This window comes from Panthera tigris, chromosome C1 (assembly GCF_018350195.1).
Source record: "Panthera tigris isolate Pti1 chromosome C1, P.tigris_Pti1_mat1.1, whole genome shotgun sequence".
Classification (NCBI taxonomy): domain Eukaryota; kingdom Metazoa; phylum Chordata; class Mammalia; order Carnivora; family Felidae; genus Panthera; species Panthera tigris.
The window spans coordinates 76,597,370-76,625,042 of record NC_056667.1 but is presented as its reverse complement, the minus strand read 5'-3'; the positions used below and the strand labels follow the sequence as shown (position 1 = coordinate 76,625,042).

The 27,673-nt window shown below is 41.9% G+C and overlaps 1 long non-coding RNA gene across 4 annotated transcripts in view; it reads right to left on the bottom strand.

The window, feature by feature from the left end:
* LOC122241515 overlaps positions 1 to 27,368 on the bottom strand; it is a 36,127-nt gene extending 8,759 nt beyond the window's left edge. For 2 of the 4 annotated variants that reach the window (XR_006221692.1, XR_006221695.1), the window contains exons 1-5: positions 27,229 to 27,368; positions 26,817 to 26,942; positions 21,689 to 21,829; positions 21,083 to 21,225; positions 3,907 to 4,022 (exon numbers count right to left, since the gene is read on the bottom strand). This is a non-coding gene — a long non-coding RNA (uncharacterized LOC122241515). Of the gene's footprint in view, positions 1 to 3,906; positions 4,023 to 14,439; positions 14,476 to 21,082; positions 21,226 to 21,688; positions 21,830 to 26,816; positions 26,943 to 27,228 lie in introns of those variants that run through there. The other 2 variants (XR_006221694.1, XR_006221693.1) reach the window with 2 other exon arrangements.
* Positions 27,369 to 27,673: the final 305 nt, after the last annotated feature.

The window sequence follows — 27,673 nt, the reverse complement described above, 5'->3', positions numbered from 1 at the left end:
ATATGCAAGACTTCTGCTTGCTGAAGACATGCAGTTGTCCTGTCCCTAGGAGCTGCTGCTGGAAAATGAGTGTCCTGAAGCACATTAAGACGATGTCAACATCAAAACACTGCATAATAAAACCAAGAAAGAAGCTAAAAAATTGGAGAAAGGAAAAAAAGTCACTTTTTCTACTTATGTTTCTTCCATTTACATCTCATGTTTCCTTCAGAAAAGTCATCTTTCCCATCTGTATGTGTCTTATCTGAAGAAATAATAGCAGCACCCAAGTCTCTCTAAATTGGAGATCTTATTTTCCCTGGGAAACACATGAACATGTGTAGTCTTGACTTTCAGTTGTCACCTCAACTTTCTACACAAGTCCCTCACGCTGCCAGTTAACTATTTGCAAACCCCATTCTACCGGATCTTGTTTTTCTCTTGAAGAAAAATAAAGGGATGCTAACCTATTGGTGGTTACACATAACCAACCACATGTAAAACCACGTCTGATTTAAATTTGCTCCCAACATCTTTGTTTCAGTTAGAAACATCAGTTTAGTGTGTTTTCTCCATGAAAACCTGGAGGCACTGAGATAATTCTTTGAATAACATAAAGAAAGGTATTATTATTAAACAGATTAAAACGGAAAGTTTGAAGGAATGGATTTGGTGACATTGTAACCATGTGACATGGGATGTGACAAAAATCCTCGTCCATTATAATAAAATATGGCTCTTTCCTCAAAAAAAGTGAAACTAACAGAGAAACTTGGCCCATGCTCTAGCTGAGCTGATGGGCTCGGAAACCTTGGGTAAGTCATTCGTCTTGGTAACCTCTGATTCTTCATATGTGAGAAAATAACCAAACCTACACGACAGAACTTTTACAAGAAATATAAATCAGGTCATGTTGCGGTTTCTCAAGCTTTTGAAAATGTGTCTTCCCCCAAAGATTTGGATTTAAAAGTAAAACCAAAACAAAACAAAAAAAGTGGGACCCAGGATTCTGTACTAAAAAGATCTTCAGGTAATTCTGATATACACTTGAAATAATCTACACACTAATAAAATGTAGGTTAAATTCTTTTAAATTGTTAAACTGCTATAGAAATATAAAATATCATTACTAATAAGTAATGAGGAAATCTAAAAATCTCATTCAATTCATATTCAAAGACTAGTCTTCCAGTAGCACACCCTCTTGGGCCCTGGCCACTAGGATGTATCAGACACCTGAAGGGCCAGTTTGAGCACAGCAGCCCCATGTGATCTGTCTAAGGGCCATGTCAGGGTCAAGCAACAGAAACAGGAAGAAAACCATAGCAAAACACATCATAATCACATTACGGAATACCAACGATAAAAAGAAAATGTGAAAAGCAGCCAGGGATGTAGAGTGGGAGGAGGAGTAGAGAAACAAACTAGATACAGAGGAACAAAAATAAGAATTATGGCAGACTTCTCATCAGAAGCGGTATATGCCCAAAGACAACAGAGCAACAACTTAAAAGTGCTGAAACGAAGGGGCAGCTGGCTGACTCAGCAGGTGGAGCACGTCACTCTTAATCTCAGGCTGTGAGTTCAAGCCCCACGTGGGGCCTAGAGCTTCCTTAAAAAAATAAAAATAGAAAACTAATAATAATTCAAGAAATAAATTACTGAAACAAGAAACCATCAGCCTAGTATTGTATCCCAGTAGGAATTTTTTTCAAAACTGAGAGAAAAAAAAAAAAGACTTTATTCAGAAAAATAAAGCCTGGGAGAATACATTACCAGCAGATTAGCATCACAAACTTAAGCCAGTTCATACCACTTCACACAAACTGATTGCTAAATATTTAGGAATTTTGCACATTGATTGTTAAAATGTTAGTAGCTTAAAATTGGTAATGATGGGAGAATTTACACCATGGAAATCAGCAAACACTACAAATCAGGGCTCTTTTTTATCTTGCAGAGAGCAACTTTACCAGCCCATCACTGGGGACAAGAGTATAAAGGTAATCCTTCAAACAAAAGAAACATGGTACCAGATAGAAATTTGGATCTGTACAAAGGAATTAAGGGCAACAACTATGTGAGTAAACATAAAACATTTTTCTTAATTTTAAAATCTCTTTAAAAGATAGTCAACTATTTAAGTAGTGAAAATGACTAATATTTGTAGAGGTAAAATCGATGACAAAAGTGGTATAAAGGATGGGAAGAATAAAAGGAAAATTTGCTTTTGTAAGAATCTTGAGCCACATGTAAATGGTATGGTAGTTGAAGGCAGACAGTATTTAGTTGAAAATGAATATGTATTATAAACTGTACATAAGTTGAAAGTGTGATATTGTGTAAGTTGAAAATGGATATTGTAAATTGTATAGTTATCACACATAGACACACGAACTCAAAGAGGTGTAGCTAACTAAGTCAATGGTGCAAATGGAGATAAAATTATTAAAAATGCTTGATTAGTTCTAATGAAGACAGAAAAGAAGACAACGGGAAGATAGAAGGAATGGGGTGATGAAAATTTTCTATCTCATGACTGTAGTCATTACATGACTATATATGTTTGTGAGAAGTTACAAATCACACTACCTGGTGAGTTTTGTTATATATAAACTATACATCAATAAATCTGATAGAAGAGGGAGGCAGAGGAGGAGAAGGAGGCAGAGGAGGAGGACTACCACCACCAAGTAGGAGAGTTACACTACCTGAGGGCAAGACACACTATAAAGCTATGGTAACCAAGATGGTGTATTGAGGTACTTGGGTTGCTCAGTTAGCTAAGTGTCTGACTTCAGCTCAGGTCATGATCTTATGGCTCTGAATTCAAGTCTCCCAACGGACTCTGCACATGTGCAAAAGACAGGGTGGTATTGGTGAAAAGGTAGGCCTAGAGATTGTCTGGCTATAAGGAACTCATCCCCACTAGGCCTACGCAGCGTGGTGGTACATGCTATGGACCATGGATTAATATATGTTCACGACTTCTGTTTTTTAAAGGAAGAATGGGAGGTCTAACTATCACACCATTCTTTGTCCAACAGAAATAAAGGTCAACAGTTTTGACTAGAAAGATCCACAGATGACAGTGATTATCTAGTCTACCCTGCAGGGGTGCTGGACATCTAGAGCTACAAGGGTATATAGGTTTATAATGTAGAGAGCCTTCCTGAGAATGAGGTGAATTTACAGGGATGCAGAGCTAGAAACAGAGGGAGGGACAGAGCCTTTTGTGTCATATTGGACTCCTAGATCTAGCTATACCTGAAGCCGGAATCTCTTTGGACTACCTGATTATTTAAACTAATAAATTACCTCTTCTGTCTAAGCAAATTTGAGTTGTAACAAAAGGAGTCCCGAATAATGTATGTGTGTGCTCTGCGGTGATAGTAAAGAAACATTAGCTTATGCACATACTAACTGGGAGCCCTCTTTTAAAAGCTCTGGGCCCAGATTTCTCATTTCATAGTAGAAATAGTTAGATTAGGGCAGTAGTTTCTCAGAAGAGTTATACAGAGGTGAGACACCACAGTGACCTCATTGGGAAATGAGGGAGAGGCACAGAAGGGACCCTAGCATCTCTTTCAACTAAACCAGGAATAAAGGAATTATACATAGAGTTAGATTTGAAAAAATTTTCCTTTGCTTAAAAAAAAGCTATGTGATCTCTAGTTCCCCAAATTCCAAAGTTCTTCGTGGCTTTCTGAGAGGCCATGCAACCTAAGGCATTGCGTTACAGCACATCAGACTGCCTGGAGTCTGAATCCAGCTCTACCCCTTACTAATGGTGGGGCCTTGAACAAGTTTCTCTGTTGCTTGGTTTCTTCCTCAGTAAAGCAGGAGTAATAGTAGTACCTACTTCCAAGAGTTGTTATGAGGGGGAATTGACAATATTTGTTAAACCCTTCCAACAATGCCTGGTACCTCGTACGTGCTCAATAACTGTTCGCATTGATGATGATAATGGTGATGATGATGGTGGTGATGGTGATAAGCCTGGAAGATCTCAGTGAATCTTGGGAATTCCCCCAAGGAGTGAGCTGAAAAAAGAGCAGAGACCCAAATCAGGTCACCTGCTTATTCCCTGTAATGATGTCAATAGGTTAAGGGACTGAAAGCTCTGGTGTCTATTCTTTGTTTTCTAACTATAATCATGCTGTCTGGTCACAGCTAGCCCAAATGATAATTTTGTATGTGCGTAAGTAAAATCTTTCCTGATTATATTAATAATGTATATGCAGTCATGAAAATTTGAAAAATTAATAGAAAGAGAAAATATTAAAGCATTTGTAATTCTACTACTGAAAGGTAAACTCTATTAACATTTTAATCATTGCATATTTCAATTTGGAGTATTTTCTTCCAGGTTATCTTTTAGAGCATTTACAAAGAACATATAAATACATACAAGAAACTTTATATACGTGTGTGTGTACATGTGTGTATAGTTTTATGTCCTTCTTTTCTCAGATAAGGTTATGAGTAATTTTCCATGTCATTAAATATTCTTTGAAAACAACATATGACTTCTTAATAATTTACCATATGGCTTCACCATAATTTACTTAATAACTTACTTATAATTGGACCTTTCAAAAGTTTTTAGTTTGGGTCTAGTATAAATAATGCTGTGATAAACATCCTTGGGTATTTGTCTTGAGACATATTTGATTAAGATGTTATTCCTAAAGGTGGAATTTCTGAGTCTAAGCCTATATTTATAAGGCTTCTGACACATACTGTCAAATAGTCTTCCAGGAAGCTCACATCAATTTATTATTGTTTTGATTACAATATATTACATGGGTCTTTCATGCCATGTTTTGTGAAGGACCAACATCCCATCACTTAAATAGTGTGGTCAAAGGGATTCTCATTATCACACTAATTCTGACTTCACTCTAGTCCTTGAACAATTAATGCTTTCTTTTTGAGATCAGTAGCCTGTGGTTCATTAAACATGAACATTTGAATTTAAGTGTGAAGGACAATATGAAAATATTTCTTACGCGTCTTTCATTCAAGCCGTGGAAACTTCAAGTAGGAGAATGTTCCAAGGGGACAATTCTGTGGCTGGAATATTGAGTTGTGAAAAAGCAAAATGGCATCATCTAGAATTCAAAATAATCTTTTTAAAGGCCTCAATTTCCCTAGAGCTATGCCTGTCCTGACTGACATTCCACTTCTCCATGAAACCAGAAAGTGTAGCTGATGTGATGGTTTCTTGGCCTCCTTTTTCTCAGTGTCTCTTCACCAGTATTGACTGCATTTGTAACCTCAAGGAAACAAACAGAGGAGTGAATCTGATCATGTCCCCATTCTCCACCCTGCTTAAGGATCTTGTGTAAACCTCAGCATAACAAGCAGACTGCTGACAATCTGGACCCTACTGTTCCAACCCCAAAGACTGCCATCCTCTCCCATCCTTCTCTCAAATCATATCCATCTTCCCACCTTTTTTCAGCACCCACCTTGACCTTCCATGCCTCTATACCTGGGTGAGCTGTGTCCCCCTAGAAAAGTCTCCCCCCACAGAGCCTAGTAAATTTTAGTCATCCAATCAGATCCTTCCCCTGACTCCACAGCTCCAGTTCACAAGTACTAAGACCAAGATTCATACTTTGTTAGGTTCTTTTGGTTGTAAAGAATATAAATCTAAGGTACCTCCAGTAATGGGGGGGGGGGGTGGAGGGGGGTTGTTCTTGGCATATCTATTACATGGAGGTACTAGGTAAAGAAGCTCATGGAAACCAAGGAGTAGCACCTGCTCAAGATGCAAGACAGGCCTGAGATCCAAGTGTTTTTGTCTTTTCTTCAGTTATAAGAGCCAAGTGTCTCCATTCTTCTCTATTGTTATGGTGACTCCTAATCTTGCTGGCCCTGTACATCTTGCAGCCATGTGTCTGCTCCTTTCTCCTTTCTCCTCCCTGCCTCTCTGCATTAAAACTGGTTCTCTCTCTGCCTCCCCATTCAGAGTTACCTGAAATGGTTTCCTGAGGCATAGCAGAGCTTCTCAGACAAGACCATTTCACAGATATGTATCCATCCCCTGGATTGGCTGCCTTTGGTGGCCGCCCTGCCTTGGTCCAGTCCAGGGGCCATGCCATGTTTCAACCCCAGCCTAAGGCCCTGATTCCTGCAACCCCAGCCTAAGGCCCGGATTCCTGCAGCAGGGGAGTATGGGAGGGCAGTTACCCTTATAAAGGGATAAAGGGAAAGAAGGGCATGTCGCAGTACCGCGTTGCTAATTTTGGCCCTAAGAGTATTACTTTTGTGGATAGAAGATAGGGCCATAGTTCTAAATTGCTTCATATGTTCTAAAGGAGATGATTTTATAATCATCCTCCAAACAATGTCTGATCATCCATACAATACAATGTCCTGGAACAATGTCAGAGACTTTTGGAACTTTGTTTTATCTGTTCCTAGAACAATAAGCTGCTGCCCAGTGTACACTCAATCCCCAGCCTTTAAATGAGGCTTATCCATTTACACAGGAAATGCTGTACCTAGAAAACAGCCTTGACCACAGCTCCAATAGCAGCTCTCCGCCCACCCCTACCTTTCATGTGCCTTCTGGAATGCCTTGGGTTAATTCTCCAGATCCCACCACTGTCCCCAAGCCATCCTCCTCCTTCCCATGACCCACGCTGCTGTGGCTCACACTTGCTGCTTGGCATAAGAGGTACCTCTCTCCTAGCCATGATACGCCAGCACCCCATCTCTACCCACCCTCTACCCCAGCCCTTCCCCTCGACCCTGAAGGGAGGAGATTCAAAATTTAGGGCAAAGCAGAGCAGTGATTTTAGTGAGCTTTTGGGTTGGACTGTGGCTGAGAAACCAACATATTCTGCTGACCTCAGAGATTTGTTTTGAGGACTAAATAAGATAACGTATGTAAACTGCTTTGAGTTGCACCTGCACTTAATTATTACATCTTAGCATCTGGAATCCTCTTGGCAGGCTCCTGAGTTATTCTTCCTTTCAGAATGGGATCTGCTCTGTGGTGTAGTCCAGTTTATGCAGAGCAATTATATTACCAAGTGAGGAGGGTAAAGCATTTAATTTAGAAAAAATCACCGACTATTGCTACTAATATTTAGTATTTGTTGAAAGCTTATTAATATCAGACTCTACATTTAGTGCTTTGCAATTTTTATGTAATTTATTCCTCATGAGGTAATTACTATCCTCACCCCACTTTACTAATGAGGAAATTAAGGCACAGAAAGATTAAAGAATTTACCCAGGCCCTCAGTCAGTATCAGAGTCAGTAGTCAAGCCAGACAGTCTCTTCTAGAGTCTGAATCTTCTGCTACTAAACCACGTTGTCTCCAATTAGAATAGCAAACATTTAAGCAGGAAATGGTCTTAGAAATCACCTTGCTTCTATCCCCTCATTCTACAGAAGGGAAACAGAGCCTGAGGCAAATGAAAGAGATTTTCCTAAAACAGCAAATCTTGTTAGAGGCACAAGATGAACTAAAACCCAGGACCCTGCTTTCATTTCATTGTGTTTCTCTCACTACTCCACTTTATAAGTTAATATTTTTTAGGCTAATTTTATTAGCATCTGCAGAAATGCTATCTTCAGATTCACTTTGCTTTGAGGGAGTTGTTTCTGTATCCTACTTATCAAAGTAAGCTTCCATATTTGGATATATTCTTGGGGCACCTGAATGTCTCAGGTCATGATCCCAGGGTCATGAGATAGAGCCCTGCATGTCGGACTCTGCACTGAGTGTGGAGCCTGCTTAAGATTCTCTCTCTCTCTCTCTCTCTCTCTCTCTCTCTCTCTCTCCCCCTCCCTCCCTCCCTCCCTCCCTCCCCCCTCTCCCCTGCTTGTGAATGCTCTCTCTCTCTCTCTCTCTCTCTCAAAAAAATGGATGTATTCTCAAAACTTGGGAGAATTACATAACTGCTTTTTAGGAGCCAGTTTCTTAATATATTATGAATGATGGTTAAGTTTGATGACTGGTTTCTAGACTGAGTTTCAGGAAACAAAATTTTTAAAAACAGGGACCAACACAGAATTGCCATTTCATTTTTGCAGGTAAGGTTTTTCTAAAACCCACAGACAAAAGAGGAAAAACAAAGACACACTGCCATCTAAAATACTATCATTGTTCTGAAAGAGAAAGACTATTACAACCAAAAAACTAGGAAGACTATATAATCTTAAAATAAAGGATAAGTCATTTAAAATAAATAGCCTTTCTTGTATGGAAAGACAATAAATTGTCCTGATTGTTTTCATTTCATCACAGACTAGCAACAATTTCATCATGGATCAGCATTTAACAATCTAAGTTGGATGACACTTTGAAGTTCTCTCTAGCTTTTAAACTCTGTGATTTTGAGCATCCTTTTTTCCATTTACAATTATTTTAGAGGTTTCTAGCTGTTGAGTCTTTGTAAATTAATCCTTCTTAAGCCTGTCCTTAAAGGCTTTGTTACATTGTGTGTGGAATGACTATTGGAGATTTTACATTCAGAACAGTAATGCACAAACATATAATTATCTGTTCCCCATCTTAACACTGCACAGCTTCTGGCTTCCCTCACCCTGTTCCAGAGCAACAAAGTAATGATTCTGAACTCTGACCTCTCCCTTCTTCCCAGCCTCCTTCAGGGCAAAGGAGTCAGGCTTAAGCTGCTGTTAAAGATCTGGTTTTTCTACTGACCACAAGCCCTCTGAGATTTGACTCCTTCTGCCCAGGGTCCCACCAGGGAGTTTTGCCACAGAGGGAAAAATTCCTTAAGGAAAGAACACCTGACTCCATGTAACAACCTGGGGGCGAACCAAAGTCTGGCCCAGGTACCTCCTTGAATTTATCCCCTGGAAAATGTATTTGTTTTCTACTTCATATTGTCATGTCCTACCTATGTGCATGTTAGTGGTGAGGAGGAGGGGAGGGGGAGGCTAGAGGGTGCAGGACTAGACCATAAATGCACTGAGGGCAGAGATTTGTCCTTCCTTTTGCCTTTGCATCCTTAGCGATTTGCCTGGCCATAGCAAGTACTCTGCAAAGGGGTGCGGAATGCATCACGTTTAAGGATGCTAATTCATTAGCAATAACTTTTTATTGTGTGACTACTAGTGCCAGACACTGTGACCCATGCTTTCTAAAAAATGATTTCTTTTTTTTTCCTTTTTAAAGATTTTTTTTATTTGTAAGTAATCTCTACACCCATCGTGGGGCTCAAAGCCACCACCCCGAGATCAAGAGTATCACACTCCACTGACTGAGCCAGCCAGGCACCCCTAAAAATGATTTCTAATTCTCAGCAGAACTCTCTTTTGTAGGTGAATCATTATTCCCATTATATGGATGAGGAAACTGAGGCACAAAGTGGCTAAGGGACTTGGCCAAAGGCATTGAAGTAATTTAAGTGAATGCACCAGATAATCTTTGCAGTGTGAGGAGCCGCAGAGCTTGCACATGGGACAGGCTACGGGAAAAGGAGAGGAAAGGCAGCTGGCATCTTCTTCCAAGCACAGCTGCTTTCCCAGCCAAGTCTCTGCAGAGGCAGAGAGGCAGCCGTGTCATCATCACACAGGAAGCACTTGTTGACCTTCTTAGACTCTCAGATCTCTGAGACCATTTAGGTCCATCAGGAAGTGAGGGATAGAGCCCAGACCAGGACCAGCTCTCCTGACTGCCTATCTGGTGCTTTACCCACCCTGCAGACATGAGCAAAAAAATAGAAAAGCTCATTGTACTCATCAGGATAGGCCACCTGCTATAAACACTGCCACAAGTATCAGTAGCTTGATACAATGCGAATTTGTTTCTTGTTTCTGTCACAATCCAATGTAAGTAGCGGGTGGGCCTTCCCCCTTCCCTCTGGGTGAGCCCTCTCTTAGGCTCTTGGTGTTCTTGGTGTCCTGTTCATTCAGCCAGCAAATGAAAATGAAAAAAACAGAGCAAGGATGGTACCTGGGAAGGTTTAGCAGGCCAGGCCTGGAAGTGGCCCATCTCACTTCCATTGTCTGGAATTCAGTCAGGGGGCCACATGTAACTGCAAGGGACTCTGGGAAATGTAGTCTGTGCTCTGGAAGAAGAGCACTCTCATGGACACTCATGAGTTCTAGAAGTACCTCTTGAGAGGAGCAGGATCAAAGGGCCTGTCTTCACTTTGTAATTTTGTCCTGAATTTACTATGGGCACTTGAACTTTAGGTCCCTATAATATATTTATTTAAATATGGTTTCCTTTGAGGTCACTATAGTTAACACACTTGTAAACAGGGGTGAAAGGAGGAGGCAGTGGCAGTTTTAAGCAGCTAAAAATTTCATATAGCTTTTCAGGGTTGCTTGTCCTATTTTTTTTTTTTTTTTTTTTTTTTTTTAAGAAAGAGATTGAAAGTGAGCAGGGGAGAGGGGCAGAGTGAGAGAGAGAGAGAGAGAGAGAGAGCAAGTGAGAGAGAGAATCCCAAGCAGGTTCCATATTCAATGCAGAGCCCAACATGGGGCTCAATCCCATGACCCTGGGATTGTGACCTGAGCCAAAATCAAGAGTCCGATGCTCAACTGACTGAGCTACCCAGGTGCCCCATATTGTCCTATTTTTGTTGTTATTTGGTTGACTGAATTTCGTTTTGTTATGCTTTGTTTTTTGTTTTGTGAACATTCATTATATAGTTACTATATGCTAAGGGCTACAACTAAGCACTTAACATGTGTTATCTCTGTTAATCCTCGTAACAATGCTGGGAGGTGAGTGGTATCATCATCCTCACTTTACAGATATGAACATGGAAGCTTAAAGAGGCTATAAACAGACTAAAGTCACAAAGCCTGTAGGTATGAAAGCTGAGATTTTAACCTGGGCCTCCCCGCATTCCAGACCCTATGCCATATACTCCGTCGGCCTGTGGCTGGCAAGCTTCTGGCCAGAGCTAGAGCCCAGTCCAGTTGAGACAGGCCTCTGAAGTCCAAGCATCTCTGCCATGTGAATTCCATTTGTTGACACTGGGGTCACCATGTACCTCTCTCCTGTGGAAGCTGCCAGGGCATCCAGGCTCCTATAAACATTCTCACCACGTGAAGGGATGTCAGAGTTGCAGCAACTCTTCCTTGAATATAAAACAAGTTATTTCATATTTACACATTTTTTGGTCTACATTTTGGAGACGAATTTCGCCCAAAATGAATTAATTTATGCTCAGCCCTGTATCTCTCCTCAGTAATGTTGAATTCAATGAGATATTTCAAAAGGAATCTGCAGCAGTTCTCTTAAACCTCTATGGTTCCAGGCTAGTCAGATCTTTCATTACATGCTTTTAAATACTTAGAACACCCTGGGAGTGAAGCACTGGATCAATTAGGGCAAACTGACTAAAGGTTAATTTAACAGAGCCCCCAGCAGATGCTCTGCCTGTCCTTGTGGCTCAAGGGTCTAACAAGCTGAGCTACTTTGTGTAAACACCATTAAAAGCATAACTGGACCCGGGCTGTGTATCTACCCCACCAATAGAGAGTAGCTTAAAGAACCTTATTAGAAGAAAACCATTGGGTGTAAGGGTGGGGAGCAGAAGGGAGAGAAGGGGGTTGTTGAGCTATTGAACTCTAATTGAACAATAAACAAGGGCTTATTATAAGCTCTGCTCCCAGTACTCAGCCTGTGACTCCCTTTGGGAGTTTCATTGCAAGCAGAATTTAATCACACATCTGTCTTTCCAGGGCATCATACCACTCCACTTGCCTCTAGTTCAAGTACCTGAAAAGTGTGAACAATGGATTTTGAGATCATGATGCCTTAGAGGTTGACTATGCAGGGAGAACTCAAGCAGCACAAGGCTGAAACTACTCAAAGGTGGTCCTATGGCTCAGGAATCAGGCGTGGAAATGGCTCCAATCCTGTGCACTCTTCTCTAGCAGTGACAACCATCATGGCAACTGGAAGCCATGATAACTTCTCAGGGACTTATTATCTGGTTTTCAGGTTATTCCCATGGAGGTAGGGGGAGCACCTGAGTCCCCTTCTCCTCAACTAGCCCAGTGGTTCTGTATCCTGGCTGAGTATCAGAATTACCTGGGGAGCTCTTTAAAATACTGATGCCTAGGGGTCTTATCAAAAGGATGGCATTTTTTACAAGCTCCCTGGGAGGACCTAATGAGCAGCCCGAGCTGAGAAGCATGGGAGTGGCCTCGACCCTTCTCCAGCTTGGTTGAGTACTTTGGTCCTGGACATCTTGGATATAAAAAAATAGAAATGAGGTGGGCCTCAGAGCTGCTACTCATGGCTGACAGCAGCCACTGGGTGGGCCAGCTGTACCTAAGCCTCTATTGCACAAGGAAGATGGTAGGACTGTATGATCCTCGTGGGCAGCCCCCAACTCAAGTTTCTTGCCTTTCTTCCCATCACATGGTCTTATTGCCACATGACAATTTAATGAACATTTATGGAATATTTTCATATGCCAGGTGCTGGGCTGGGCAATTTAGAGAAGAAAAAGACATGGTCCTTATCCTCAAAGAGTTTAACAACAACCTTCACCAGGGAAGCAAATACAATAGTATGGAAATCAGTTTCCTACATATTAACAGCTCTTATTAAAGGTTGAGATGAGACATAAAAGTAGGATTACATAACATTTTCAGAGATTATTGGTGCTTTTCCCCATTATAGAGTTAATTAACGACTTTAAAGTCTCTTCTCCCAGATCCATTCTCTCTCTCTCTCTCTCTCTCTCTCTCTCTCTCTCTCTCTCTCCAGTGCATGTACATGTGCACACAGACACACACCTTCTTCAGAAACAGGAAAGGGCTAAACATAGATATTTTAGATACCAGCCACAGGCCTGCTATCTTTTTTTGTGGGGAACCTGTTTGTAGGAAAGCCTGAGTGAACTAAAGTTTAATCAAGGCTGCAGAGTCCTTCTAAGGAACAGGAGCCCCCATCTAAGCTCAATGTGCCTTTGCACATGGCTGCTTCAGACCCCCGCGTTCATTCAGTCAACTAAGATTTGAGCCCTGTTATGCAGATACCATGCTAGACACTAAAAAATGTTATAGTGAACCCCTGACACCATCCCCCCTACCCTACTGGTGCTTAAAATCTAGTGAGGAAGGCAAATGTGAGTGTAAAATTACTACTGTTGTAAGTGAAGGTACATTGAGGGATGTAATATTGTTAAAATGGGAACAGACCCAGGACATCGAGGAAGGACCTCCCCCCAGAACTTGGTCATGAACCTGAGCATCACATCTACAATGTGATGGGCTGGTGACGAGGTGGTGGTGGCATTTCATTCCAGTCAGAAGGAAAAGTATAAATGAATTAGTGAGGATGGGCTAGAATTAGCGAGGATGGGCTAGTGGTTCTCAGAGTGTGGTCTTCAGACTGCTGTGGGTACCAGAGGTCCTTTCAGAGGTTCTATGAGGTCAAAATTATTCTCAAAATTATACCAGGATGTCATTGCTCCTTTTCACTGGGTTGACATCTGCACCAATGACATAAAAGCACTGGTGGCAAAACTTTGGGGTGTCAGCAAGGCAGTGGCACTAAACTGTACTTGTAACCACTGTATTCCTTTTCCACGTACTTGTAGCTGGGAGAAAAGCCAGTTTCACTTAGAAATGCCTTTGATTAAGCAATAAAAGTTATTCTTTAATTAAATCACCACCCTTGAGTACACATCTTTTTAATATTCTGGGTGACAAATGGGAAGTACGCATAAAGCACTTCTGCATACAAAGTGCAATGGCTGCCTTGAGAAAAAGCACTTGTTTGATTTTTTGAGCTGTAAATGGAACTAGCTGCTTTTATCATGAAATACAGTTTTCGCTGGGGGAAAAAAAAAAAGAAACCAAAACCAAAAACTACTGACCATAAACCATAAACCATAGTTTGTGGTTATTCAAACTTAGGTTCTTGGCAGACCTTTGTTGTTGTTGTTGTTCTTGTTCTTGTTTTATAATGAATAAAGCCCATCTGTCACTTCAAGGAAAATAACTGAAAGTGTTTGTTACCAAAGATAAAACTCAAGCTTTCAAACAAAAATTAGAACTTTAAAACTTGTACGTACTACCATGAGCTTAATAGCTTCCTAATACTTAAAGACTGCAATGAGGTTGATGGTGATACCAATTAATGTGATTTTGTATATATTATATAATGAAATATGTAAACATTTGGAAGATGTGTTTAACTCAATGAACCTGTCTTTTCCAAATAACCAATGCAAGAGGTTACAAAATCATGCCATGAGTAAAGGATCCATTCAAAGTGCAAGATAGCCCTAATGGGCTTAATGTAACAGAGTATGAAAATTTCATCGGTATAGTTTCAGACTCCATACTGTAACTAACTTTTAAATTAAAATTTTTTTTTTATAATTTGAGAGAGAGAGAAAGAGTGAGAGTGGAGAGAGGGATTCAGAGAGGGAGAGAGAGACAGAATCTTAAGCAGGCTGCACGCTCAGCATGGAGTCCGATGAGGGTCTCGATGTGGGGCTCCATCCCATGACCGCAAGATCATGACATATCTGAAACCAAGAATCAGATGCTTAATTCACTGAGCCACCCAGGTGCCTCCATATTTTAACTAACTTTTAAGAAACTACCACTTGCCAAGTTTTGATGTATTATTCAAAAAGAATATCCACCATCATCAGAAAAGGCTATTAAAATACACCCCTTTTAACTACATGATCTGTTTGAGGCCAGATTTTCTTCGCATACCTCAACAACAGTAACAAAACAGATTGCAACTGATTAAATGCAGGAGCAGAGATGAGAATCCAGCTGTCTTCAATTAATCCAGAAACTTGCAAAAATGTGAAATACTGTCATTCTCACTAGTTTGTTTTGGAAGCTAGCTGGTTTTCATAAAAATGTTATTTATATTAACATGCAATGGTTATATTGTTATTTTAAAATGAATTAATATATGCACATTTTTTAAATGTCTCAGTTTTAATGTCTAATCTGGAAATATTGCCAGATATAATCCACATAAACAAAAGCTCTTTGGGATCATCAATAATTTTTAAGAGTTTAAAGGGGTCCTGAGACCCAAATAGTTGAGAACTGCTGGACTAGATTATTTTGCAGTAACAAAATTGTCTTGAATCTCTGGCCACACAGAACAAATGTTTATGTCTGTCTCATGCACAATCGGGCAACTCTCCAAAGACAGCTGTCTTCCATGTGCTGACTCAGCACCCAGGTTACTCCATCTTGTGGTTCTGCTGTCTCAACATATGGCCTCCACCATTGCTGTTCTGGAAAAGAAAGCTGGAAAATGGCACATCAGCTCCTAACTCTTCTGTTCTGTGTCACGTCCACTCACAGAACTGGTCGCAGGGCCCCACCCAACTGCAAGAGGGCTGGAAGATGTGCGAAAGTTTGTGAATATTTGGTGAGCAGCAAATGGCTCCAGGTACCACAGACAAAGAATGTGTGGTGAGAAACTGAAGCTCCTTTGGGAGAAATGATAGGGCGCAAGTAGAGAGATGAAGTACAATGCAAGAAAGGGCAGGGGAGACCTGTAGGGCCCAGACAGTGTAGGCTGGCTTCATAAGCCATGGTGAAGGCTGTGGTCTTTCTTAGAGCAATGGAAGACATTGGATGGTGACAACAATCTCAGCTGTAGCTGTTGAAGGCCCACTGTAGCTATGGAAGGAGGTCAATGAAGGGGCACAGGAATGGAAGCCACTAGGCTGTGCTGACAGATGGCATCTTTGGGGAAAAACAAAAGCCTGGATTTGTGGCACTTGTTGATTTATGGTGTGTAAATACTCCTGCCATGGCCAACTTCAAACTCACCAATTTGATGCTACTGAATGCAGACTCAGGCAGAGACATGCATGATCAACTCCAGAAAAAAAGATGATGGTAGTCTAAACTTTCGTGTCCTTTGAACACACAGCTGGAGCTAACCCAGTGTTCTGTGTATGCCAGTGGCTGAAACTCCCTGCCCCACCACAAACATCACCACCACCACCAAATATCACCAAGATTTTCCAAACATTGCTATGACATATGAGGGTGAGGCTATCTCCCTATCTTCCTAGCATTCATGCACAGTCTTACCTCCAGGACAAAAGTATGGGCCTACATCCTTTAAGAGTGAGCAAAGAGGGGCACCTGTGTTACTTAGTCAGTTAAGCATGTGACGCTTGATTTCAGCTCAGGTCATGATTTCACCGCTTTAAGATTGGGCCCCAGGTCAGGCTTGGTGCTGAGTGGGGAGCCTGCCTGGGATTTTCTCTCTGTCTAAATAAATAAATAAACATTAAAAAAAAAAAAACCTAAAAACAAAAAGAGAATCAACAAAGAAATATCTCCTCCCCCTTTAGCTCATCTTCCCAGACCCATGTTTGCAAACACCCTCAGATATTCTGGTAACACGTCTCCCCAACTGTTCCAAGGAGGAGGCAGCCAGAAAGCTTCCAGAAAGGCCATACTTGGGTTTTCAACCTCTCCTGATTTACATGAAAAGATCCACAAGAGTGAAAATAATTACAGTCTACAGCTATAGGTTGCAAATAAAAGTATAAAAAAAAAACTTGCAAGTTTGTGAATGAGATGAAAATCTTGGTTTTTGCTGGCTGGTTTAGAATGGAGCCAGGTAACTATCTAACAAGGACAAGGGGTAGAGTGAGGGTCCCTACCCCAGGGTTCTCTTACTGAGTTACAGTTACCTGAGGCTTAAAGTAGCAGCCAGATATGCCCTTCATCTAACCCAACCTTGGGTTTAGTTAGTTCACCCAGGCTCTTTTTCCTTCTCCCTTCCCCATGCCTGTTTTCAGAGCGAAATAACAGCTTGTGTGAACTTGAAGTGGTGCCTGGGGTGCTGCTATTTAAATAGCTCTGTCTCTAAACACAACAGGTGTCCCTCACAATCTAGATCCCATAGTTTAACTGTTTGTTTTGTTTTGTTTTCTCCAGAGGGCCATATGGATTTTTTATTTGAAGAGCTTGCCTGGCTCAAATAATAATCTCCACCTCTCACCCTCTTCTGGCCTTCCTTTCTCCCTCCCTTCCTTCCTTCCTCCCTCCCTCCCTCTCTCCCTCCTTCTCACTCTTTTTCCTCTTTTCTTTTCTCTTCATATAAAGCCACAGACTGAAGTCTTCCTCAGCAGCCTCATCCACCCCTTCTGATGGTGCTAGAAGTTACTGGCCCTTAAGCAGAGTGACACTACTGTCCTGGCTCTGAGCTCCCCTCTTCCTATTTCTACCTGCTGGACAAACCTCCCAACCTGAGCTAGAAACTTCAACAGATTCAGTCATAATATCTGCACCCTCATTAAAGGTCTTATATAATCTAAGTCACTAGACACTGGAGGATTCAAAGGAGGGCTACGAAGTACGAAGGTTGATGTGGTAGGCAGATGGGGAAGAAAATGTCACCAAAACCTGGATACCACCAAATGCTAACATTCTCTCTTGAGACAAATGACAGGTATGAAAGAATGAAGCATGGACATACAATTTTGTTTTAGAAATTTCCATTTTTATTCCTAAATTAACTGAAACCACTAACTAAATAGAAGACCTGAATGCAAAAGAGGGCACACCTTTTTATTTCACTGGAGTTGTTTAATCAAAATACTTCTGCCTATGTAGGTACAAGTCCCAAGTAACTAGATTAAGAGACTGACTTCTTAGATAGCTAAGTAAAAACATTTTTTAAGTTTATTTATTTTGAGATAGAGAGAGAGAGAGAGAGAGAGAGAGAGAATATGAGTGGGGGAGGGGCAGAGACAGGAGAAAGAGAATCACAAGCAGGCTCCACACTGTCAGTGCAGAGCCCAACGGCAGGACTCGAACCCATGTACTCATCACGTGAGCCGAAACCAAGAGTTGGACAGTTAACTGACTGAACCACCCAGGCACCCCAGTAAAAACATTTTTTAAAAAATGATCTCTCATCACCATCATTTGACGAAATAAAGGACATTTTAACATTCCATATTTCAATGAATTGAACATGATGGAAACCCTCTACATTGTCCTTTTTCACCCAACAAAGGACTGGTGAAAAATGACAGCCCACGTAATAACATTTGAGAAGCCAAATCTCAGTGCATCCCACACCATCCAAGAGAAAGAGACTATATTTGGTAGTGATTCCCTTCAGACTTACAGAGAAGTGAAATCTCAGAGGGGTTAAACAACTTGTCCAAAGTCACACAGCTAACAATGTCAGAACTAAAATTCAATCCCAAGATGCAACTCTTTGTATTAAGCCAAGGATAACATTTTCCAGCCCCAATATTGAATAAAGTTTACTAGATATATTCTTCCTGCTATATCATTCTCTGGCTATCCTATTATGTTTTTGATTTCACAAGCAAGCCTACTACCAGGTAAAGAGATTCTGGAATAGAATAAGTCCCCCTTGTAAATTATTAGCTTCCTTGATTACAAATCAACCTCAGCAGAGTTTAGTTATCATAAGTCTATTTCCTGAGGCCTCTGAGGCACTATTGGGGAAATGAAGAATAGGTTGTGGGGTTTTTAGACTTGAAAAACCTGATTTTCCAGCCCTAGAACTCAGAGACAATGAACATGCAGACAAGCACTAACAGGGCTGTGGGGAACTGCTCTGGCCAGGCTGGGACCAAGTGGGATGGATCCTCCACCTGCCAGCCAGATGGGTCTCCAGCCAGGTGACACGTGTACTGACCGTGTGACCTTGGGCATGTCACTGGGCCACAGCTTTTCCTCTATGAGTGGCAGAGATCTAGATAAAATCATCTTGAGGGCTTCTTCCAGGCTGACTAAAACAGCAGTAACCAATGTCATTCACAGGACATTTTCTGCTGCCAACCATAGAGGTCAGGCATTTCTCCCCTTTAAGCTACATACAATCTGGGCATTGAGCAAGACTTCTTTCTTCATTGTTTTTCCAGTATCCTCTACTTTCACCAGCCTCCAGGGAGACGAATACTGGGCCAGCCCAAGCTGTTTCCCTCTGAGGAGTTCTCATGCAGGGCTGAGCTGTAACTCATGTAGCCCAGTAGCACATTTAGGTTTAGGTTTAGGTTTATGTGTATTGCTTGATTGCCTCCATTCATTTAAAAGTGTGACCTCAGTCCACACCCCCAAAATGTCCCCAGAGGGGACATGTCTCACACCCAAGTGGTCAGCTACTATTACCAGGCTGCCTCAGCCTTCTTCCTCCTCTTGTGTCCCACAGAGGTGACTCCCAGCCAATCAGAAAAGTGCCAATGGGAGTGGACTCTGGATGTTCCCAAAGCTCCCAGTGCCAGTGACAGATTGGGTGGACTTTACTGCAGTGAGGAGGAGGAAGGGACCCCCGCCCCCACCCCCGACGCAGTGGGGCTGGGCTCCAGGGTCTCACTCAGTGTCTCTCCCCTCTCCCGTAGTTACATCACCTTGGTCTCTAACTTCCTGTCTCCAGAGGGAGCCAGGAGGGGCAGATGCCATTCATTCCATGGCCTCCATCCTCTTCTTCCTCTCTGTCCCTTCCCCTGTGGAGACTCCCCCACCTCGTGTGTGTGTGTGTGTGTGTGTGTGTGTGTGTGTGTGTGTGTTGGGGGGTGGGACAGGCCGAGGTTATCCCTCACACATATACCCCTAGTGTTGGAGAGTGAGTAGTTCTTGGGAAGGGAACTGTCCCAAGCAAGTGAAATGGTTTGGAAATAGCAAATGGCCATCTGAATGCAGGGCATTATTGTCACTATGGCAGCTGCTGCTGACGGTGGGAAGGAGCCCAGAGTTTCTTGAGGCTTTAGTGTGGGTTTGTATGACTGGAACTAAATGAAGTTACATCCCATCCATCACTCAATAGTGACAGAGTAGCCCCTAACTGCCAGGTGCTGGGACGCAGCCCTGAACAAGACAGACAAGGCTCTCCAGCCAGAAAGAAGTGGAGCTTTAAGTAATTGCTCAGGGCATGCTGACAGAGCAGAAGGCCTGGGCCAGTGCTGCCCAAACTTGCTCAGAGTGGGCTTGGATATGGTCTTCCTGTGTCTATGACTGTGCTCCCCTATTTGTTCACAAAGTTGGTCAGAAAGGCAGCATGATGGCAATAGGGACACGGGGAGTCAGGAAATATGGAGTCCAGTCACAGTATTTGAGGACACATTGCACTTCTTTCTATGCCAGACTTCTCAGTCGTTAAAGAAAGGATTTTGAAAAAAGCAGAAAGGATGGCTAAGGACAATCTGGTTCCAACAAAAGCTGCGATTCAGGAGTCAGGGAACAGACAGTGGCACCACTCTGAGAGTGCTTACCCAGCTCTTGCACACACATGCATGCACACACACACACACACACACACACACCATTGCCCCCAAAGTGAGGACGTTGAGATCACTTGCTTCCAGTCATAGCTTCCCTCCCAGGACTGGATGCCAGCTAGGGCTCTCCTTTGCCCTCAAAATCCAGGTGAAATTGTACAGTGTCTCCCTTATACACGTCCCCAATTCCCATGACCTGTGGAAGTCAAAAGCCCTCTTGAATATTTCTGAGAACTCAGGGGAGCAGTGGGGTGATGTTCCATTTGCCAGCGCTCTGGCTCCTGAACTCCAAGGTACTGAGTAGGGGACTTTCCCCATTTTCCACATTTGTCTTTATCAGTGCAGACACCACATCCTAACACACGTGCCTCTGAGTGACTCCCTCACCTGCACCCCAGCGTAAGGGATTGTTCATATTCATTTTCCTGCTCTTAGCACCAGCCTACACCTGGAATCTAGTAAGTGTTCAACATTATTTGATGAATAAATAAAAGGGAGGAAGGAATGGTGTGAGAGGTGTCACTGATGTTACTTTGAATGGCAGGTCAAGGCCAACCCTGGAGAAAACTGTGTTAAAGTCAATAAAAGTTGCTTCTCATCCAGAGTCATTCCTGTCCTGCCTGCTTCTGATGCCCTTCTGGGTCCTGGTCCAATTCCAGTCTAACCACAAGCTGCTGAGATGCTAACTGACAATGAAAGTTCATAAAAGTTCAACACATTTGCTCCCTGACCCAGCCTGTTTGCATTGAGTGGCTTCCTCTGTCTCTGCCCTACCCTCCAACTGGGTCAAATAATACCACTGTAGAGTCATCCCCGCTCGGACTAACCCATACCTAGCCAGACGCAGAACAGAACTGACTTCACAGTTCTGTACCCTTACCCTTTATGCAGAACTTGCTTCCAGAAATGATCAGTCTGCAGCACTTTTGTTTGTTTCTCCAGCTCAGCCTCTAGATCGTGAGCATTTTTGTGATTCCTTCCCCAATTCCACAGCCTCGCTCAATGCTGGAAACATAGGAAGACCTAGTAAATGTTTGCAAAACGAACAAAGAAAGAAAAATAAAAAGAGTAAGGGGGCAGCCATTTTGAGAGTCAATGAAGAAAAATAGCAGAACTGCTTATAGCAAACAAAAGGTGGGGGGAGTAAAAAATTTGACAGAGAGAAAGATGGAAAGTTCATTCAGCATTATTGGACAGATAAGTCATTTGGCAGAGCATGCTGAGGGAGGCCTGGGTTTTCTAAACCCCAGCTCAATGTTGTTTTCATACTGGCTTTGTCATCTCTGTCACATTATTTTTGTTTGTGTTTTGCAGCCTTTTGGGGATTACAACATCAATTCGCTGTCTGCTGGGTTTCACAATTCCCCCTTCCCATCAAGCACATACCATGAGGCACATACAATAATTGCTTTTTATATATCCAAGAATTTAAATTATATTTTGCTTTGCAAACTTCATGATACCCCTTTGAGATAACTGGAAATACCTGGTGATGTTGTGAAACCAGGCCTAAGAATGGCCATTTCCCAATGTGCTCAGCAGGGCTCCCATGGTTAAGAAAGAGCACACAGTTTCAAGCTCACAGCCTTCTTCTTTACTTAGAATTCATGTTCAGCTCAGTTTAAACCTAGGGACAAGTGGCAGGATAATCCAGATTATTGATGAGTCAAAAATGTATGCAGAAGTGAGTACTTTCCTTCAAAATAGTCTATTAATTTAGTCAAAGAGTTTTGACTTGAATTAGCAAACTAACTGTTTCTATTCTACACTTGGCTGTGTGGCACCACAAACTGTAACTACTATAACCACTAGTCAATTCTGGCTACTGAGCCTTTGAAGTATGTCTAGGCTGAATTTTGAAGGCTTAGTTACAAAACAAAAAAAACAAAAAAACCCTCAATAATTTTAACATTGATCACATATTAAAATAGTAACATTTTAGGAGTGCTTGGGTGGCTCAGTTGGTTAAGTGTCCGACTTCGGCTCAGGATCTCACTGTTTGTGAGCTTAAGCTCTGCATCAGGCTTTGTGCTGACAGCTCAGAGCCTGCTTCAGATTCTGTGTCTCCCTCTCTCTCTGCCCTTCCCCTGCTTACACTCTGTCTCTCTCTCAAAAATAAACATTCAAAAATTTTTAAATAATAACATTTTAATATGTTGGTTTAATATATTACTAAAATTAATGTTAACTGTTCCTTTTTACTTTTTTTAAACATGGTTAATGGAAAATTTTATATTACATACGTGATCTGTATTATATTTCTATTGGACAGCACTGGTAGAGACAATGTCTAGATGCACTCAGTAAATATTGTAGCAAAAAAAACCCATGAAGATTGGATCACCAACAGAGTGAAGGGAGAATTCCTTACAGGGGAAAATAGTTCATTTTAGACAAAACCAAAACTTTGCTTGAATTATTTGTTCCATCATAATTTCCATTTCACAGTGCAATCCATTAATGAGCTAATGCCCAGAGGTTATAATGAATGGAAATTCTTTCTTTTATTTTTTTAAAAGATTTTATTTTTAAGTAATCTCTTCACCCAACATGGGACTTGAACTCACAACCCTGAGATTAAGAGTTGCCCACTCCACGGAGCCAGCCAGGCGCCCCAAAACTATTTCTGTATTACAGAATTAATGGGCCCAGTAAATACATCAAGTTGCCATTTCCTCCTTAATGAAACCCTGCGCCTAAATCTTTACATTGTCATGATTACTTTATGTGTTTTCCTACATCATCTCTGGACAGTGAGCTCTTTGAGGACAGAGACCCTATGTAGGTCATCTGTTAGAACGACCAACCATCCTGGTTTGCCCAGGACTGAAGGTTTTTCTGGGGCTTAGGACTTTCAGTTATAAAACCAAGACAGTCCCAAAAAACTTGGATTGGGTTGGCCACTCTACATGGAAAATACCCCCAAGCCCTTCAATATTCCTTGTGCTTGATATAAAATAAGTGCTCAATAAATGCTTTTAGTTGAACTTGTACTAAAAACTGTGAACTTGTACTAATGTTTTCTCAGTTGTGTATAGACACCCCTGATAGAACTGAAGTACCTTCTAAACCAAAGAAAGACTAGTATGAGATGTTTTTTTTAAACATGGTTGACCAGAGGTTTCATAATCAGGGTGTCTTCCCAGGCATTAGCACTGCAAGAACAATCTTTTGTCCCTGTCAGGGGAACTTAGGGGGCCATCACCATTGCCAAAGACCCTACTCAGGTAGGGGAGACAGCTAGTTTCTTGAGCTCAACGAGTTCCAATGTACATTGTCTGTTAAACAAATGCAGCACAGTTGTGTGTTTGGGACAGGGAGGAACAAGGAGGATACAGGAAAGGCTGAGGACTTAAGGGAAGAAAGAACAATTCCCTGATCTGTTACTGGCTTCATCCAGGAAAAGTATTAGTATATGGTACCAGGATTCTGGGACCCCAGCTCAGAAACTTTTCCACAACAGACACAATCTCACAGTATGATTAAGAGCCTGGGTTACAGAATCAGAGTCCTAGGTTAAAACCTGGCTCTGTATTTGCTAATTTTCTCTGGGCTTCAGTTCCTTATCTGTAAGTGGTAACAAGAATACTTAACTCATAGGCTTATTGTAAAGAGTAAATGAGCTGATGGATATAAAGTGCTTTGTGCAGTTCCTGGCACATAGGAAGTACTGGATGTGACTGCCAGCCATAATTATCCTGTCACTCAAGGTCAACGGAGAAAGTTGGTACAAAGAAAGAGCATGGACTTTGGAGCCAGACGTAGAAATATTTCAGTTCAGATCCATACAAATGTGGTCTCTTTGTGCTTCACTTTATATATTTGTAAAGTAGAATTCCACCTTGTAGGATTGTTATGAAATGGGACGTAATAAGTAAGGTACCCAGCTCATGGTGATCAATGAAGATAATTGGTAAGATTCTTTCTCTCTCTCTTTTTTAATGTTTTATTTATTTTTGAGAGAGAGAGAGAGAGAATGTGAGTAGGGGAGGGGCAGAGAGAGAGGGGGACAGAAGATCTGAAGCAGGCTCTGCATGACAGCAGAGAGCCTGATGCAGGGTTCAAACTCCTGAACTGTGAGATCATGACCTGAGCTGAAGTCAGATGCTTAACCAACTGAGCCACCCAGGTGCCCCTTTGGTAAGATCCTTTCTGTATTCAACTCATCTTCTCCAATCTGAGTCTGAGAGACCCATTGGATTTTCTGTCTTCCATTGTACCCCACACGCCCAACTCCCATGTCTAGGCTTTTCTATCTTGGTTCTAGAAACTGATCCTAAAATGCTAAAAGCCTGCCTAGCACTCAAGATCCAGCTAGAACCCACCTTCTCAAATGTCTTTTCCTCTCACCAAGCAGAGAAGGTAGCCTCAGCCAACTGTCCCCACATTTAATCTATTCCAATGAGTCAAGCTGTATTGCCCTTAAAGTCAGCATTCCACAGTTCTTAGAAAGTGGCAACGTCGAGAAAAGTAATGGCAATACAGTGAGTTTATACATTTTACAATGTACAAACGAAAGAAGGGAGGTAAAGGAGATGAAGAAGGAGAGATGTTAAGAGGGACTGGTCAGAATCTACAGTCTCCATGTGGCCACTTTCTGCTGAATAGGGGCCCCAATGGTCCTGGCTAGCTGCTATCTAGGCACCCACATGAAACAAGCTACAGTTAAGTATATGTTCATTTGTTAGAATCAATGAGTGATCATCTGTATCTACCTCTAAGTTGTGACAGGTAAGATTGGCTCCAGTTTTTTTTTTTTATTTCTTTTGTTTCTATAATAATAATAAAAAAAAAAACTTGGTGGGGGGGCACCTGGGTGGCTTAGTCAGTTAAGCATCTGACTTAGGCTCAGGTCTTGATCTCACAGTTCATGAGTTCGAACCCCACACCTGGCTCCTCACTGACAGTGAGGAGCCTGCTTGGGATTCTCTCTCTCCCTCTCTTTCTGCCCCTCCCCTGCATGCTCCTCTCACTCTCTCTCTCTCTCAAAAATAAATAAACTTTAAAAAAAATTTTAAGTAATCTCTACACCCAACATGGGTCTCAAACTCACCACCCTGAGAGCCAGTCAGGCACTCCTCCAATGGTTTTTAAAGCAATGATTTTCAAACTGCAGTATGCATCAGAAAGGCCCGAAAAGCTAGGGAAACTCTGGAGTGCTGGGCCCACCCCCAAGGACTCTGGGTCAGTCCATCTGGGGCATGTGCATTTTAAACCAGCCTTCTGGGAATCACTGGTGCTGATGGTCCTTTGGCTGGTGGCCAGCCAGATACTGACCATTCTGTTCTCTCTTATCCAAAGGCTCACATACCCCAAGCCTCTTTCCCAGCCTCTCTCCTGATATTGCATTTGCTTTCACATATAAGCAACTCTCAGGCGTCCATAACACCTTTTCTCTTGGAACCTTAGAATAATGAAAAGTCTCTCTCTAATGGTCCTAGATGGGTAAGTTCCCCCGAATCAAAGTGAGGTCAGGTCGGGCAACCTGTTTAAAATTCACAAGTCTTGTGAGTGTCTCTAGGTCCTGACAAAACAGCAGTCCCTCTACCCCCTCCCCAATCACTGCCTCTAATCCACCTGCAGTGAAAGCAAAAGCTTTTCCTCTGTCCCACGGATGCTGTGCGAGAAGCATGTTCTGTTTCTTACAGCAGGTGCTTACTGGTTTGTTCATGATCTGCTGTCTGAATTCAGTACCCCAGGTCTCCAGATGTCACAGGAAAGAAAATGTGACTAGGAGAAGCAACCTCTGGTCGATTTAGAAAAAGCAGAGAGAAAAGCAACTGTGGAGACTGGCTCTTTGGTTTTATCAAAATCACTAATTTCACGGACTTCACCTTCAGCCTCTGCATGTAACATTTATCCATTTTCTTGTTTTAGTCACCACTTAGTGTTGCTGTCAGTGTTATGGTCATCTTTTTGCAAAACTTCTTACCAATATTCATGGAAAAGAAAGGTAAAATGAAGTTTCCTGAGCCCCCCTCAGGCAGCCTGCATCCAGATGTTTATCCAGAATCATAGACTTTTGAAAGGACTTTACAAGTGTAAAAAGCTCTCAAACAGACTGATTGACAAAATACCAACTTCCGTCTAACCTCACTCCTCAAAAACTTGTGTTTCTGGAGGAGTGATTTTAGAGGCCTAGGAACAAAGCCTAGATTTGGTAAGTTTAGGAAGGATAAGTGAAGCAAAGAATTTCTTTGCTTTACACACAGAATAACTGAAAAAGGAGGCAAGTGAGTGAGTGAGGAGTGTGGGGGAAGGGTGTTCATTCCTGTGTTGAAAGAACAGAAAGGGAGCATATTTTGCTTTTTAATTTTTTTTTTTTTTTTTTTTTTTTTTTTTTGGTGCAAGGCAGATGGGCTGTGGATTGACACTAAATAAATCCTTGAATAAATGAATCTCTCAGCTCTGGGGAGGGAGTGGTGTGGAGGGAGTGGGGGATGGTAGGAAGTGGCATGTACATATGGAGCAGATAACTTTTTTAAGGAAAGAAGGATTAAAGCAAGAACCTCAGGGCATTTCAAAACTGTGGCATTTTATTCTTGCTTTATGTGGATTATTGGAGATTATCTGCTAAAAGCAAGAGCCCAGTCTAGTGTTACTGTTTGACTCACCCTTCGTTTCCTCTCATTTAAAATCTTCTGTCTCCTCTGTGATTTTCATTTGGTCAGAGACAGACGACTCTGGAGTGTAAAAGAAGTTTTCCTGATACACGAAAGGCTCCACACAACCAATCTTTTCTAAAGAACAGAAATCAGTTTTCCTGTCAAATGCAACCTTATAAAATCAAAAAGCCCAATTAGAAGCATTAAAAAGCAGATCCATACAAGACTTGGGCAGCCAACTGCAGGGGCCTATAAAGCTCAGAGCCACTGAAGCTGGGTAGAGCCGGCTGGTGGCAGAAGCCGCGCCTCTATGGGCATGCGCCAGCTTTTCACTGCACCACGTGATCTCTGCAGGTTCTCGGGGACTTGTGCTTATGAACCAGGCAAACGCTCGTGCTTTGCCTCGAATGTTTCAAATCACCTGAGAGAGAAGCTGTACTTCAAAGGGAAAAGTCTTTCCTTGGGCTTTGTGGAGCCAGAAAGCAAGGATGTTCTAAAGTGAAGCCCAGCGGAGGCGGGGTTCAGCCTCCTTAAAGTTCAGCTGGGGGATTCTAGACACAAGGGATCATCTGGGAAGGCTAAAAAGTAGTCATCTAGTAGTCTCAGGAATTATGACCTCATAGAGCAATGGGCTTTGGGGCCAATTCCAAAGTGTGGATTCTAGTCCTGGTTCTGTTTCCTATTGATAGTCTGACCTGAGACAAAATAGTTAAATTCTTTAAGTCCCAGTATCTTTATTTGTGTGACAAGAATAACAACATTGTCCTCACAGGCTTGTTGTGAGTACTTATGACTTAGTACGCCGAGATCTCCTTCCTTCGATATTTAAATGCTCCAAACAAATGTTCAGTAAATATTACTTTCAT